The sequence below is a fragment of the Thalassophryne amazonica genome, chromosome 1, assembly GCF_902500255.1.
Source record: "Thalassophryne amazonica chromosome 1, fThaAma1.1, whole genome shotgun sequence".
NCBI classification, from domain to species: domain Eukaryota; kingdom Metazoa; phylum Chordata; class Actinopteri; order Batrachoidiformes; family Batrachoididae; genus Thalassophryne; species Thalassophryne amazonica.
The window spans coordinates 34,463,189-34,480,605 of record NC_047103.1 but is presented as its reverse complement, the minus strand read 5'-3'; the positions used below and the strand labels follow the sequence as shown (position 1 = coordinate 34,480,605).

Genomic DNA, 17,417 nt, shown 5'->3' with positions numbered 1-17,417 from the left:
CGCGCGCTGTCTCGAGCAGCGTGTGAAACAAAGGAATTCAGCCTAGAGGGCTGGACCACATCTCACTCAAGGCCTGCCCACAGGGAAATGACGTCACCGACGCGTGAAAAAACTCACGCATGCGCACGAGGGTTCAAGCATGATTGGTGTAGTCGCACGTCATTCAAATCCATATAGTTAAAAAAAAATAAATAAAAGTGTCAGTTTCTTATCTAATACACCTCGTACGACTTCAGTTGTTCAACAGTCCGGGGTCTCCGTTGTTGTATTTTGCACTTCATAATGTGCCACACATTTTCAATGGGCAACAGGTCTGGACTGCAAGCAGGCCAGTCTAGTACCTGCACTCTTTACTACAAAGCAACGCTGTTGTAACACGTGCAGAATGTGGCTTGGCATTGTCTTGCTGAAATAAGCAGGGACGTCCCTGAAAAAGACCTTGCTTGGATGGCAGCATGTGTTGCTCCAAAACCTGGATGTACCTTTCAGCATTGATGGTGCCATCACAGATGTGTAAGTTGCCCATGCCATGGGCACTAACACACCCCCATACCATCACAGATGCTGGCTTTTGAGCTTTGCGCTGGTAACAATCTGGATGGTGTTTTTCGTCTTTTGTCCGGACACAATGTCAATGATTTTCAAAAACAATTTGAAATGTGGATTCATCAGACCACAGCACCCTTTTCCACTTTGCGTCTGTCCATTTAAAATGAGCTCAGGCCCAGAGAAGGCGGCAGCGTTTCTGGATGTTGTTGATGTATGGCTTTCACTTTACATGATAGAGTTTTAACTTGCACTTGCAGATGTAGCAAGGAACTGTATTAACTGACAGTGGTTTTCTGAAGAGTTCTTTTACACAAAGATGTTGGTTTTTAATGCAGTGCCGCCTGAGGAATCAAAGGTCACGGGCATTCAATGTTGGTTTTCGGCCTTGCCGCTTATGTGTAGAAAGCGGCGTTGCTGATTGTTGTCCTCTGTGTATTTCAACACAATTTGAATGAATTGTTTTGCAAAATATACACTGGCGCTGAAATCTTACAAGCCAGAGCTTTAGCAGCAGACATTTTAATCTTAATGCTAAATGTTATAAAGCTTGGCTGCTTCCCCTTTGTTAGACAGTGTACCTGGTAATGTACCCATTGTGCAAGCGGGCATGGTATAATTCAGTAATTAATTGCCTTGCTGCCTGAATGCCAATGTAATGTTTTGAAAAACAATACGACTTCATAAGGTGTTATCATTGTTCCTGCAAGTCATTCTTTCATAATAAACAGCCAGATATATTTTTTATAATTAATTTCTGTCAATCTTTTTTCAGTAATCTGTGTTGGAATAGGCTTCCTTGAGCTTCTACAGAATAATGGTGAAAACACATTTGCTGTTACCTATGGATGCACAATATCATGCATTTCTCAACATTTATTTCCAGTGAGGGCATCACAGTGACTTAGTGGTTAGCCCTGTTGTGTCACAGCAAGAAGTTCAAATCCGACCCAATCCTTTCTGCATGTAGTTTGCTTGTTCTCCCGATGTTTGCGTGGGATCCTTCCAGGTTCTACACATGCTTCCTACTACCATAGATATGCAGGTTAGGTGAATTGTTGATTTAAATTAACCATAGGTGTGAGTGAGAGTGTGACTGAAGCCCCTTTCACACCGGGTCCACTTCGAGTTGCGTTGTGCAACATCATGACGACGCCACGTGGATGCAAAGGCCCATAACCAAGTGGTTTCAACGCAAGTCAGGGCAAAGCAACGGTACTCAACGTGACTGGAAGCCACACCCTCACAATACAACATTACCCGATGACAATTTATGATTCCTGCAATGTTCTATCATTCTCAAAGTATAAATCACGCAGGATTATTTTTATACCTTGTACACAATGCAGTAAAACTACACGCGCAAAGAGCACAGAAAAAAACATGCTCGTTCTGGCTGCTGCTGCAGCGACTTTCTCTTAAATTCTCTCACAACTGTGTTTAAATAAAGTCCATAAAAGTCCTGCTCACGATTCGTTCGTGTGTACATGTGAACAATTAGAAGTTAAAACTGGCTGGCTGCAGGCAGTTCCTCGCTCTCCCCTCAAACTCTCTCATCATTGTGTTAAATAAAGGACAAAACGGACATAAGCCCTGCTCACAGACTTATTGCCAGAGACAGGACATGTCCACATCAAATATAACTCCAGACATCTCCACATTTACATGTGTACTTCAGGCCAAACGGACACAGACAAAAGTCTTCTTTGCTTTACAACATAGTATGTGAGGATAAGCATGGGTTACTGTGCACCACCCAATTTCAAAGTATTAGCCATGTAGAGAAAATGTCTTATGCTTTTAAACTGTCAAGTTAACTAACAATACTATCTTAACCAATTTCCCTGAAGTTAGCAGTCATTTTTCTGTATACAAGCATGGGGCTGGACATTTGACTATGACTTCGGACATTGATGATCAACCAAAATCAAATGACTTTTTCCCCGTCCTTTGACCCAATTCATCTGCCGAGTTATTAAAAAAAAAAAATCAGTTTAGGCCTTCTTGACCAACCTCACACGCACATACACTCCAACGTAGTTGCATAAAGATCATGACAATCATAACAGTGCAAGCTTCTGGGGCCATTGTTTATGTTAAGCTATAGAGAACAGATGTTTTCAGTTTTGAATTAAAATGCTCATCTGAGGAATGGAGTACCGTAATAGAAATCCCTCCAGCCTGCAGATTTCTTTTTCATCTCTATCTGTGTGTAAGGTAGGCCAATATTAGAGTGTTGGGTGAGATATTAACCCTCTGGAGTCATCTTATTGCATGTATTATTGCATTTCAATGTAAATACTTGGATATAACTTTGTTTATGCTACATTTGTACATATGTTTTTGAAATTTACAATTTATATTTGCATTCTAAGTTACAACAATGGTTTGTTAAAATGTTTGTAGTTTTCACAATAAAAAACAAACTTTCCCCCCATTCAGATTATATGTTTTTGTGTGAATTTAGGTTCACTGTGTTGATGCAGTATGTCAGAACATAAAAACTATAAAGTCACACAGGTGAGGTTGTGCTGGAAAAAATGACACCAAAAGGTAAATTATGAAGGTAAAACCAAAAGTAGTCAAAACGACCAGTTATACTCTGGACTGCAGAGGGTTACGAAAGTTTAAATTCACAGAAAGAGAAGTAGAATATTTACAGAAGTATTATATCACCGCAGTGGGATATTTTTTTCATTTTAGTATTACTTTATAATTATCTGGGTGAGTGGTTGCCATCCAGAACCCAGGGTGTTGTTGTGGATGTGGTGACCAGCTCACAGTTCCAGACTTCACTTTTTAAGGGGACATCAGCCGTTTTGGTGGAATTTGAAATCACATACAAGTGAAGCCTGTTCAGCTGTTCTGAGTGCAGCATCTCTGCTTGTCATCGCGTCTTCTCTGCTTATACAACTGAGGCTCAGCGGAACCCCAGACACCCAATGTAGATGACAGGATAAAAAGAGAAGGCAAGAGAGAGGCAGAGAATGACAAAGAGAAGCAAGGACCCAACGAATGGCAGGAGATATAGAATGAGAAATGAAAAGGCCAGTGAGGGAAGATAATCCATGTCTCCCTTGTCTTGACATTTCTCCCCGTCTCTCCTGGCAATGAATGCCCAATATAAATGTTTCAAACAGATGATGGAGTGGGACAGGAGACGAGGAGGAAATGGAAGACAGATAGTGAAGCTAGTATAATGTGCATTAGGTATTACATGTAGCAGTTTGTCTATAATTTTGTTTCATGCTGATACAATTAAAGGGTTTGGGCCTCAGCACTTTTCTCCAGACTAATTTATTTAGGAATCACTGATTCCCCGCTGGCATTTGGTGACGACAGCATTACAATGTCTCTGCTGCTGTTGCTGGTGGTCATGGCAACAGAATGGCCTACGTACGGGTGTCCATATTGATGTCTTTTTTTTTTTTTAGATAACTACAACTTCAGTAGTCCAGGTTTTCCATCAGCCCTTTATACGAGCTGCTGTTTGACCATAATGAGAACGGTTATAGAAAAATGCAAATGCTCATTCACACCCGTGTCTTTTGGAAACAGAAAAAAAGGCTGTTTTTTTTTCAATTTAAATCTAGTTTTTGCTGGTTGTCAGTGGAAGAGAGTCAGATTCAGGCTAATAACCTTGCCTCTTATTCTTCTGGCTGAAATTTTGTCAGTTTTCTTCAATAAGTTATAATTACCTTGCAGTCTTTGTCACTTGATGTTTATTGGGATAAGTTACAGCCTTCATGACTCGTCAAAGAAAAAGTAAAACAAAATGTCTGATTGGATGGAGGGATGCTATTTATTAATAATGTGTGTTGTATACCACTGAAGCCACTTGTTAGCATCATATTAATTAATTAATTGAATGAGCCGTCAAGTAAATAAATAAATATAAAGTCCTCCATTCCCAGTAGAGCTCCACACAGGTTTTACCAGCAGCATTGTAATACATTTTTTTATGCTTTTTCCATAGTCTACTAATGGAGAGTTGTATTTCTTTTTGATTTGTCAAAACCACTGATCATTTTCTTTATCGTTTTCTCTCTGACTGAGGTGCAGCTCCATCCAGAAGTGGGAGTGGGTGTCTTCTTCTGTAATGGTCATGAAATAGATGGGATATGTGTGTTTACCAGGATTTTCTGAGTATTGGCATGAGAATTCCTCTAACTAGTGTGTGTGAACGTCTAGTTAAAGTTTAAAACTGATGTCAAGATGGTAGTATTTTATGAAGTCTAGAATCCCTGTATTAAAACATTGTTTTTGGTAGGTTTCTTACATTCTCACATTGAAATGTTTGTTTTTAGAAAACCAGCCCTAATAGCCACAATTGCATTTGGTTTGGAGTGGGGGGGGGTTACCACAGCAGATCTCATAGAGATCGGCACTGGGATTTAGCACGTTTTACACCTGATTCCTTTTTTGATTGAGTTGCAGTTCTACATGGAAAAAGGTGTGCAGCTCATGTTCCTAAGTGGTATCGTAACCTAGTACTAATCAGGATCAGTATTTAACTTCTGAAAGTTGACAGGTTAAGGTGGACACAGAGTGGCATGGGTGCAAGCACACAGCCACTAATCAGTCAAACAAATGCGATCAAGATGTATTTCCGGTGCTGTCTCACTCTATTGTGCATGAAACTGTCAGTGGTGCCACCTGGTTAAGACCTTGTCCACACAGATACAGCACTTTCCCAATATGATCTTTTACTTTGTCATTTTCAAATTGTGTTTGGTAAATACGGCACCGTTTCAAGAAATATCTGCATCCACACGAAAATGCCGTAGTACATATGCCAGACCTGTATGTGCCACTATATCTTGTGTGCATGCTCATGTGTGCATTTTTACATCTTTCACTGGAGTTTCTATGGCTGGAAAACAACTGACAGCCTTGAAAAATAGAGACAGATTAAAAAAAAAACAATTGCAGTCACTCTGTTGCGGTTACTCTGTTACTCACGTTTGTCTTCTTCCGACCGGATCGCCACACAGGAACATGGAAAAACTCAATTATACAAATTATGCAAAAAGACAAAACTAATGGAGAGTCCACATAAACTTTAATGTACCTTTTTATATATTAAAAGATCCCACACAAGGTGTTTTCAGAGAAGTGCTGTCAGGCGCACGGCAGTGGAAAAGAAAAAGCAAACAATGCACACGATAAATCCAAACTGAATGTGCACTCTTTAGATTGGTGCTTGTGATGAAAATTACCATTCATGATCCACCAAGACAAAAAAAAAGTAGCTTCAACTATTAACAACAACATGTCATTAATTATGAGCCACTGTGTTAGACAAGTGGTGCTATGACAAAATTGTTTCAGAAATGTTATGTATTGTTTGTCCACACAGACAATACAAATCCAGCCTTTTCCGATTTACCCACTCGGGAACCCATTTTTAAACATCATTTTTGGCCAACAAAAACTCAGATTGTGTGTGGACAAAACACCAATACCATACAAAACATATGTAGATACTCCTAAACCTGTTTCCATGTGGGCAGGACCTAATACCCCCGTCATACATAGCAGGAATGAGGCAAAAAGACATATTAACTAGAAAAGAAATCAGAACCCACAGTTTGGCTGCAGCTGAGTCTGCCTGCAGCACCTTCTCTGCGCTCTCACCTACTCTCTGCCCCCCTGCTGCGCAGAACTGACGCAGACATTCCTACGTTGTCATGACGCTGCGTGAAGCAACTTGAAGCAGGCCCGGTGTGAAAGGGGCTATAATAAACATGAATCTCACCTCCAACAATGGCCCAGGAGTGTTTCACAACGCGAACATGAAACTGGGAGCGCAGCCTGTGATTAAAATCCTCTTAGCCGGCTGCTGTGTGCTGGAATCAACAACGGCAAAAATAAAACCCATGTGATAATCCAACCATTGTGGTATCCAGAGTTACATTGTGCTGCTGATTTTCTGTGTAGGCTCTCAGTTGTCCAGGTGGTTTCCATAGGAGAGAAGCTTGAATCTTCGACTGGACTGGCTTGCTTGACGCGAGGACGTTTCGCTTCAAATCGCAGAAGCTTCCTCAGCTAAAATTCTTGCTCTGGTAGTCTGACTTCTGTCTTGACTCTTGTAGAGAAGAATAAACAGAAGCCACAAAAGCTAAAGTTTTAAACCTAACCAGACCCCTCCTACCGAGAGGCAGACTGCTATAGGCTAGTGACTAAACAATTGCTCTAATTAGCACCTATTGTGCTGTAGTTAGCACCCTACTAATGACAGGGCAGGGAGGAATGCACATTCGGACAGGTGTGCACAAAACCATCGCCTCGGTTTCGTACATGCTTCTGTTCACGCACGAACACAGTGCGAGCCTAGACATACACCAGGAAGTAATAAAATGATGTGGATTACTGTTCTCTCTTTCATGTTTTGCATGACCTGATGCACTCGTTTAATTAAGAGCTAGTTGGCTCCCGCTCATGAAGAGCCGGCTCTCGCTTCGTGAACACATCAGCATTGATCCGCTGCAAATGTGATATGTGTTTTAGTTATTACAATGTGGGGAAATCCCGCACTGACACGTGCCTTGCGGGGGCATCCCGTGGGGTGATTTCCTGCATGGCATGATATTCAGCAGTGTTGCGGTATGCTGACGCGACGGTCAGCTGAAGCAATATGTTTTAATTTATTCCCACGCGAGGACAGCATGCCGACGCCCATGTGTCACGCTGTGGTTATGCGACTTCTTATCCTACAAGTCAGTACAGGTGTCCCCGAGCTGTGACTTGCGAGCACAGATATTTGAACAGCTGCACATCGCAGGGGGACACGCCCACCTCTGTCAGTGGATTTCGGCAGACCTCACAGAAAAAAAAGGCTCACTCTCTGTTGCTTTGTTCTGTGATTTTAATGTCATGTATGTATTATTATGTGTTTGCCCTGCATCTGTCTGATGTCTGTGTTGTAATGTAACACCTTGTGTGCACGGTCACATCCAGCTGTCAGTCACTTGGCGGTCAGCTGACATGCCCCCGTATGTCTATAGCAAAGCGTATAATCACACAACAATGAGTTCACGCCTTCACCCGTGTGTTTTATTTAATTTCTACTCTTTCTGTCTGTCATGTAAACTACGGTTTGTGGTGGAAGTGACATCAGCCAGCTGGCCGGCTTCACACCGTGCCGCGCGCTCAGACGCTGGCCGGTCCTCATGAGGGCGTGAGTGCCCGAACACACATGTGCACTGTGTGTTCTCCAGCTGAGGTACAGGACACAGCGGTCAGCTGGTCCAGCACCAGACTCCGGGACCTTCAGCCACAGCTGACAATGTTGGATTCATTGTGTGTGTGTGTGTGTGTGTGTGTGTGTGTGTGTGTGTGTGTGTGTGTGTGGGGTGGTGGTGGGGCGGGACGACACACTCCACAAGCCATTTGTCTCTCTGTGTGTGTGTGTGGGGGGGGTGTTCGGCACAGTCACACCCATGTGTGTTGCTAAGTTACGCCACTTTCGTGTGGCACTTAGACACTTTTCACAGCTAGGTCAAAAATGATCATCTTCTCAATGTTTTGCTGACAGCGCAAATGGCACCACATTTTCTAAGTGTCCAGCGAGCAGTGTTGGATGTTCATGTGTGTTACCTGGAATTTGGCCGACACCTGCCGAGAGAGGGATCGAATGAGCACGCGCAGGGCATTCGCTGTATTTCGGCCGCTTGTGTGCATGAATGTTGTGGCGACAGGTGTACCAGGCCTTGGAGGCGGCTCCAGTTTTTCACAAGTGGCATGCAGTTCCTCCTAGTCGGCTTCAATCGCGTTATGTGTGAAGGGGCCCTTATGGCTGTCTGACAGCAGTCTGTGTCATCTACCTGTTGTCTATATCCACTTTGGATGCCATCATGTAGGTGTGGACGACGTAATCTGGATGTGTTCTGACACTGCTGGCCACGCCTCTTTTCCTCCTGACTGTGTCGGATTATGGCAATATTTGCTGTGTCGGGCTGGTTCCTGCATATTCTTGCTCTGTGTGACGGGCCTTAAAACTCCTGAATTCCCAATGAAATTCCACACAGTGACGCATGCAGTGATGTAATCATGATTTCATGCTTTTTTCCATAGTGTAACAGTATAGAGGGTTATTTTCTGTTTCTTACAAGTTCTACTTACAAAAACCTTTTTCACACTTGAATATTTTGGGTCACAATGACTTCTGAGAGGTCTTGAGCAGCTCAAAACTGAAAATCCTGTCTTGGAAGCCACTGGATCAACTAAACAACTCACCTCTTTTCTGTATTCCTCTTTCAGACGGCTGCTGTGACCACTCTCAAAAAGTAACCATTTGCATCATTAAGTCTGAATTTTGCCACGCCACACTGCAGCTTTTAGAATTGATTTTCTCTGCAAAGTGTCTGATTACAAAAGGAAATCTTTATCTGCATCCAGAGGCTTAACCTCTATGAGTGGGTCCTGCTGCTCTGCTTCTTCCCAGACAGCCGATAGTTATCTTTCTGCTCCTCGGGTGGCCACAGCACTGGCTGCTAGATCAAGAAAATCATTTTTTTTTTTTGTAAGAAACCTAATTCATATAATGATCCCTATTAAATTTGTTTGCAAAAATCACAGATAATCACATTAGATAACACTTTTTTTTAATTTTATGAACCACAGGTTTGGTGAGTTAAGCAGCATTGAGGGTTTTAGTTAATATTTAAGAGGAACCAATCAGCCTCTTGGCTACCTGTGCACTTGGTATTCATGATATCCCCAAGACAGGATTTTGTAAGATTGAATCTATGGAAATCCACACTTGGCCTTAAAAGGAGGTCTTAAACATCTCCTGTAGCTGTTTACTTAAAAGCTGGACTTTGTCAGCTTTTCATATGTAATGATGCCAATTTCATTAAAACAAATCTTCAAAACGAAAACTGTAAATCACCCAATAAGGCTATTTTTTAATTTTTATTTATTTATTGTAGAAAATAAAGGGTAATTTCAATTTTTCTTTTCTCACACAAATTAAAAAAGCCATCACTGACCACACTTTTGTAAGACCTTAGGACTGTTCTGTTTATGAACGATGAAGAATAGCAGTTCTACAGCATTAACACACAGTATAGTAAGTGATTATCAGAGACAGGAGGTGACGCAGGCATGCTGATCCATCTAAGCCTCAGCAGCTCACCTGCATTGATCCTTTTCATCAGATTTTGGCTGTGAGGGATATCAGTGTGTTTATTTGCTTGCTGACCATAAGGTGGAGAAAAAAGCTCCCCACCACCTTTGGATGTTCTAGAAAGCGGTTTTATTGAGAAGAACCTGAAAACACAAGCGTGGACACACAGTGAGAGCATTACTGTGTTTAACAAGGAGTGACCATCCTGTGGGTTGTTTCTGTGGCGCATTCAGCTGAGTTTGCATTGTCTTTGCCATTGAATATGGTCCGGGTCCTTGCTGCCTGTAATTATTGATAAGTTTGAAAATAGACCACTTTTTCTTCACTGGTTAAAAACTAACATGCAGACTTGACCTTTATGGACACACTGAGGACTTTATTGGACTGCTGGAGACAAATACTGAGGTAAATTATAACCTTCCTTTGAGGTAAATATGAACAGATGTACCTCTGCAGCTAAATGATCCATGCTTCACAACATGTCTAATTTTACCGTATTCAGTGCCCAGAAGCATTTTACTGCAAGGTTTTCTGATTGCCTCGTACACTTCCTCACTTTTAATGGTCAAATTAAATACTGGACTGATGATAGAGAGAAAAAAAAATTAATTATGAGTGAAATGTTCAACCCAAAACAATTTACAAATCAACCAAAGGTGCACAAATGTTGGAATTCTTCTTTAAGACTCATGAACATAATTGTTTTGTGGATCCAATGCCAACCTTGTTAAGGATCTCTGTTTGTTACTGGGACCTTTGGTGGTAATTTATCACTTATCACTTGTATCGATGCTTCTTGCTTTAAAGAGGAGAACAGAAGTATTTGAATCAGGTCCTCAATGTTCACTGAGTCACAACGATGGCATTGAGCAGGGCGGACTGGGAGCCAGGAGTTAGGATGCTCCAAGTGGGATCCATTCACAGTCAATCAATGGCATTTTTGAATTTTACCTGTATTAGAACCCACTGGAGGGATCTTTAAACAAACAAACAAACAAACAAACAAAAAAGCCCTGTTCTACTATTCAATTTTTTTCCTGGTTTGTCAGCAGTTTGTGATACAGCATGTTTTCTTGCCATTTTCATTAATTGCTCATAAAATAACACATGCATGTGAATTAATAAAAATCTATTATATATATTTTGAAGGCTGGGACATAGGTTGTATTTCATATGTCTGAAGGATCTGTTATGTTTTACTTTCAAGAATAAACCAGCCAACACACACAGTTGAAAACAAATTGTTTGAAGGAGGCAACAGCATCATACGGCTGAAAACTAGGATTTACTATCACTATTTCATAATGTCATTGTTATGACAGTAGAGTTTCCCCTAGCAATATATCCCAGCGGGCTGTGGAGCCAGATCCGGAATTTTCAAAAGGTACACTTTTTTCACAGATGTGAAAAATATAAATACAATTTGTAAAAACCATTTCAGTGACTAAAAAAGTCACATGACTTCTCTCCGGTTAGAAGAAGTCACTTTTCTGTCTTCCCTTTTGCGATTGCTCTTCAACTAAACTCAGAGCTGTGTGACTTGCAGGATCTGGCGTTTAAAATTAATCTAATAAAAGAAACGTGGATGGTGGTGAGTCTATATGTATTTATATACACTGCTCAAAAAAACTAAAGGAATACTTTGAAAACACATCTGATCTCAATGGGGGAAGAAATCATGCTGGATATCTTTCCTGATATTGATTGTGTAATGTTAGGAATGAAAGGATAACACATCATTTGATGGAAATGAAAATGGTCCATCTACAGAGGGCGGAAATCAAAGATACCAAAAAATCAAAGTAAATGATGTGGCAGGCTTGTCCATTTTGTCAAAATTTCATTGCAACAGCTCAAAGCGGTACTCAATAGTTTGTATGGCACCCACGTGCTTGGATGAATGCCCAACAATGTCAGGGCATGCTCCTAATGAGATGATGGCTGGTGTCCTAGGGGATTTTCTCCCAGATCTGGACCAGGGCATCACTTAGCTCCTGGAGAGTCTGAGGTGCATCCTGATGGCATCAGATGGACCAAAACATAATGACCCAGAGGTTTTCTATTCTATTTAGGTCATGTGAGCATGGGGGGAAGTCAATGGTATCAATTCCTTAATCTACAGGAACTGTAAAGGAACATGACAATGCTGGCATGACAATGCCGGCATTGTCATGCCAGCATTGTCATGCACCAGGAGGATCCTAGGACCCACTGCACCGGTGTAGGGTCTGCCACTGGGTCTAAGGATTTAGCCTGTAGAGGTCTGTGCGTCTTTCCAGAGATATGCCTCCCCAGACCATCACTGACCCACCACCAAAACAGTCATGCTGAATGATGTTGCGGGCAGCACAAGAATATTTTGGCGAGCTGTACGGAAGAACTGAGCCAGATGTTTTTTGTCTTTTCTGCATTCTGCCGCAAGCAGGTGCTTTTATTTTTATACACCCACAAACCGAGACTGGCGGAAGACCTCAAACGCACTACATTTCCCACTCGTGGTAACTGCAACATGACACTTAACTAAACTGACTATCCAATTGAACTACAAAAGCACAATAAATCAATAACACTAACAACACTGTTAAACGAACATGAACGACCGTAACAACATATAAATCCCCAATATGCTGAACTCCCATGGTGCATTGCAGCACAGTGTCCATTGCTCACTGTTGTTAGCTAATATCGATAATTTCTCCAAAAATATTAGTCCTATCAACTTTCCGTTTTCACATCGTTCATCCTTGACCCAAAATACCAAATACCAAACTGCAAATGTCAGCTCACCCCAGTTTCTAAGTGATGAAAGCCATACACATGCACACACGCATGCATGCACACAGAGGCCACTTGGCTACTATATTATTAGATAGATTTAAATATTATCGCCACGTTTCTCCACAGAATGTTTTCAGAAAAACGGATTTGTTGTTTCTTTGATGTTGGATACATGTTGTTGACCTCCCCAGCAAATATCTGATACTGTCAGCTGTAGGTGGAGAGCTTTGCATTGAACCATTTGCTTTCTCTTTACCTCAGGCTTCCTATCAGCACTGTTCAGTCTGGTTTGTGAAGTGGAATCTGCACATAAAGGAAGCATTATGTGGTTAAAGCAGTGTCATTAGATGTACCTTGAAAGCATGTGCAGGGAGGGAGCTGTCTGAGAGGTTTGTTTCACATTTGGCCTCAGGAGAGACTGTTGAAGGTCAGGCGTGTCGCTGTGCATGCTCATGTGTTCATCTGCTGTGTTTTTATGTTTGACATTTGTCCTTTTTTCATTCTTGCTCCTGCTGCAGGGCTGTGATATCAGGCAATGTATGTGTGGAAGGAGGGAGTTTCAAAGAGAGCGAGTGAGAGAAGATGCTGCAGAGGACAGAGAGTAGAGATGGAGAGGTAGGTAATCACAGGTTTGTCAGTGATGGTGTGTATGAGGATGTCAAGGTCGTGGGTGCCATTCTGATGATGAGGCTAGAGAGAGAGTGTCAGAACAGCCTCTCTGTCTCTCATTCCTGTTTTGTTTTTTCTTTTTAGTATTGATGTAGCATGTGGGAAACATAATGCTCTCATGTTTGCACCTGTGTGTCTGTGTAGACACATGTCAACCCAAAATCAATCATATTTTTTGGTGGCCGTAATGATGTTTTGTTCTGAGCTACCTTTTTTTTTATTGTTAGCTGTATTTTAGCAGTCGAAGGATTATATTCACATCGTAACTCATATGGAGTAGATGGTACAACGTGAGTGTTGCTCTGACATTTGCATATAAATGAAGAGAGCTTTCCTTTTAACTCGTGCCTACCGTATTGTCAGGAGTACAAGTCGCACTGGAGGTGCGACTTGTACCGTATTTTCCGGACTATAAGTCGCACTTTTTTACATGTTTTGGCCGGGGGTGCGACCTATACCTATCCGGTGCGACTTATAAATTAAAAATATACCGTTAGGATCTCAATTAATTTACTGTAACAAAACAATTTTACGTGACAGAGTCGATCTATGTTTTAAAATGGCCACCAGAAAAGGAAATGCAATGCATCATGGGCACTGTAGTATGGCGGCCGTCCTATAAGTCACGCTGGTCGCGATAACCAATCAGAGAACAGAACGTTGGACGCGTATTCCTCACCTCACCCACAGCGTGTGAAGCTGACGAATACGGTGCTTGGTGTTATTCCGGCATGGCGAACAAAACAGCTTCAACCCTTGGATATCAGTGTGAGCAGAGTGTTTAAGTTGACGCTGAGAGCTGCGTGGGAGCACCGGGTGAGCGACGGCGGAGGATTAGCGTGTGCACTTGGAAGGAGCTGGCGTCGAAGATTGTGAATAGCGTTTGAAGCAGACGAACATGGTGTTTATTCCGGGACGGCTAACAAAACAGCTTCAACCCTTGGATATCAGTGTGAGCAGAGTTGACGCTGAGAGCTGCATGGGAGCACTGAGCGACGGCGGAGGATTAGCGTCTGCACTTGGAAGGAGCTGGATCGACACCGCTGGGTGGTCATGAGCTGCGCAGGTAGGTGCTGCATGGTTCGGCTCGCAATGTGGTCCGCAAAATATAAACATATCTGTAGGTAAAATGCAGCTCACGAGAGGGCACTCAAGGCTTGTGTGACTGTTCCTGCGACTTCTGACTACCATAGAAAAATAAAAATTTCAACGTTACTGATAACTTAACAAGACAACGGAGAAGGCCCGAAAAAATGCCACCAAAAAGAAAATCATACTCTGCAGATTGTAAGTTACGACTGGTGAAATATGCATCTGAAAATGGTAGCCGTCACAATATTATCATCTGAACTTTTCATGTTAAGTTAACATACCTGTATGTCCATGCGACTTATAGTCCAGTGCAACTTATTTATGGTTTATTTTTCTTTATAATGGATAAAGTGGCTGGTGCGACTTATACTCCGGTGCGACTTATAGTCCGGAAAATACGGTACTCTGGTGGTTGGCTCTCACTGCGGTATTGTATCACTTCCTGTTCCGGAGCACAGCGGTGTTTTTCTGTATCTGTTAGCTGTTTAATCTGCGCAGTTAGATTGATCTAGTTACCTAGATAACGATTTGTTTCCCAGTGTAATCTTTACGTGCCTTAACTAAAGCACTCCCTCTGCTGAATCACCTCTAAATTATTTACACATTATTCACTTTGCGTGTTTTTAGGAATCCGCTAGCTTAGCGTAGCTACTAGCTCTTAGCCGATTTAGCATGGCGGCTTCTCCTGTCTCTCCTGCACTTTTCTGCTCTGGGTGTGAAATGTTTAGTTATTCCTCGGCCTCCTTTAGCAGTAACGGTACTTGTAATAAGTGTAGCTTATTCGTAGCTTTGGAGGCCAGGCTGGGCGAATTGGAGACTCGGCTCCACACCGTGGAAAATTCTACAGCTAGCCAGGCCCCTGTAGTCGGTGCGGACCAAGGTACCGTAGCCGCCGTTAGTTACCCCCTGGCAGATCCCGAGCAGCCGGGAAAGCAGGCTGATTGGGTGACTGTGAGGAGGAAGCGTAGCCCTAAACAGAAGCCCCGTGTACACCGCCAACCCGTTCACATCTCTAACCGTTTTTCCCCACTCGGCGACACACCCGCTGAGGATCAAACTCTGGTTATTGGCGACTCTGTTTTGCGAAATGTGAAGTTAGCGACACCAGCAACCATAGTCAATTGTCTTCCGAGGGCCAGAGCAGGCGACATTGAAGGAAATTTGAAACTGCTGGCTAAGGCTAAGCGTAAATTTGGTAAGATTGTAATTCACGTCGGCAGTAATGACACCCGGTTACGCCAATCGGAGGTCACTAAAATTAACATTAAATCGGTGTGTAACTTTGCAAAAACAATGTCGGACTCTGTAGTTTTCTCTGGGCCCCTCCCCAATCAGACCGGGAGTGACATGTTTAGCCGCATGTTCTCCTTGAATTGCTGGCTGTCTGAGTGGTGTCCAAAAAATGAGGTGGGCTTCATAGATAATTGGCAAAGCTTCTGGGGAAAACCTGGTCTTGTTAGGAGAGATGGCATCCATCCCACTTTGGATGGAGCAGCTTTCATTTCTAGAAATCTGGCCAATTTTCTTAAATCCTCCAAACCGTGACTATCCAGGGTTGGGACCAGGAAGCAGAGTTGTAGTCTTACACACCTCTCTGCAGCTTCTCTCCCCCTGCCATCCCCTCATTACCCCATCCCCGTAGAGACGGTGCCTGCTCCCAGACTACCAATAACCAGCAAAAATCTATTTAAGCATAAAAATTCAAAAAGAAAAAATAATATAGCACCTTCAACTGCACCACAGACTAAAACAGTTAAATGTGGTCTATTAAACATTAGGTCTCTCTCTTCTAAGTCCCTGTTGGTAAATGATATAATAATTGATCAACATATTGATTTATTCTGCCTTACAGAAACCTGGTTACAGCAGGATGAATATGTTAGTTTAAATGAGTCAACACCCCTGAGTCACACTAACTGTCAGAATGCTCGTAGCACGGGCCGGGGCGGAGGATTAGCAGCAATCTTCCATTCCAGCTTATTAATTAATCAAAAACCCAGACAGAGCTTTAATTCATTTGAAAGCTTGACTCTTAGTCTTGTCCATCCAAATTGGAAGTCCCAAAAACCAGTTTTATTTGTTATTATCTATCGTCCACCTGGTCGTTACTGTGAGTTTCTCTGTGAATTTTCAGACCTTTTGTCTGACTTAGTGCTTAGCTCAGATAAGATAATTATAGTTGGCGATTTTAACATCCACACAGATGCTGAGAATGACAGCCTTAACACTGCATTTAATCTATTATTAGACTCTATTGGCTTTGCTCAAAAAGTAAATGAGTCCACCCACCACTTTAATCATATCTTAGATCTTGTTCTGACTTATGGTATGGAAATAGAAGACTTAACAGTATTCCCTGAAAACTCCCTTCTGTCTGATCATTTCTTAATAACATTTACATTTACTCTGATGGACTACCCAGCAGTGGGGAATAAGTTTCATTACACTAGAAGTCTTTCAGAAAGCGCTGTAACTAGGTTTAAGGATATGATTCCTTCTTTATGTTCTCTAATGCCATATACCAACACAGTGCAGAGTAGCTACCTAAACTCTGTAAGTGAGATAGAGTATCTCGTCAATAGTTTTACATCCTCATTGAAGACAACTTTGGATGCTGTAGCTCCTCTAAAAAAGAGAGCTTTAAATCAGAAGTGCCTGACTCCGTGGTATAACTCACAAACTCGTAGCTTAAAGCAGATAACCCGTAAGTTGGAGAGGAAATGGCGTCTCACTAATTTAGAAGATCTTCACTTAGCCTGGAAAAAGAGTCTGTTGCTCTATAAAAAAAGCCCTCCGTAAAGCTAGGACATCTTTCTACTCATCACTAATTGAAGAAAATAAGAACAACCCCAGGTTTCTTTTCAGCACTGTAGCCAGGCTGACAAAGAGTCAGAGCTCTATTGAGCTGAGTATTCCATTAACTTTAACTAGTAATGACTTCATGACTTTCTTTGCTAACAAAATTTTAACTATTAGAGAAAAAATTACTCATAACCATCCCAAAGACATATCGTTATCTTTGGCTGCTTTCAGTGATGCCGGTATTTGGTTAGACTCTTTCTCTCCGATTGTTCTGTCTGAGTTATTTTCATTAGTTACTTCATCCAAACCATCAACATGTTTATTAGACCCCATTCCTACCAGGCTGCTCAAGGAAGCCCTACCATTATTTAATGCTTCGATCTTAAATATGATCAATCTA

The 17,417-nt window shown here is 42.0% G+C and overlaps 1 protein-coding gene across 4 annotated transcripts in view; it reads left to right on the top strand.

Moving 5' to 3' along the window:
- Positions 1-17,417, top strand: part of rnf152 (ring finger protein 152) — a 147,850-nt gene that overhangs the window by 57,116 nt on the left and 73,317 nt on the right. For 2 of the 4 annotated variants that reach the window (XM_034167671.1, XM_034167684.1), the window contains exon 2: positions 12,973-13,069. The exons of 1 other annotated variant lie outside the window; for it this stretch is intronic. The gene's annotated coding sequence lies outside the window, so the exon portion shown is untranslated. Of the gene's footprint in view, positions 1-12,745; positions 12,882-12,972; positions 13,070-17,417 lie in introns of those variants that run through there. One more of the 4 variants, XM_034167674.1, reaches the window with a different exon arrangement.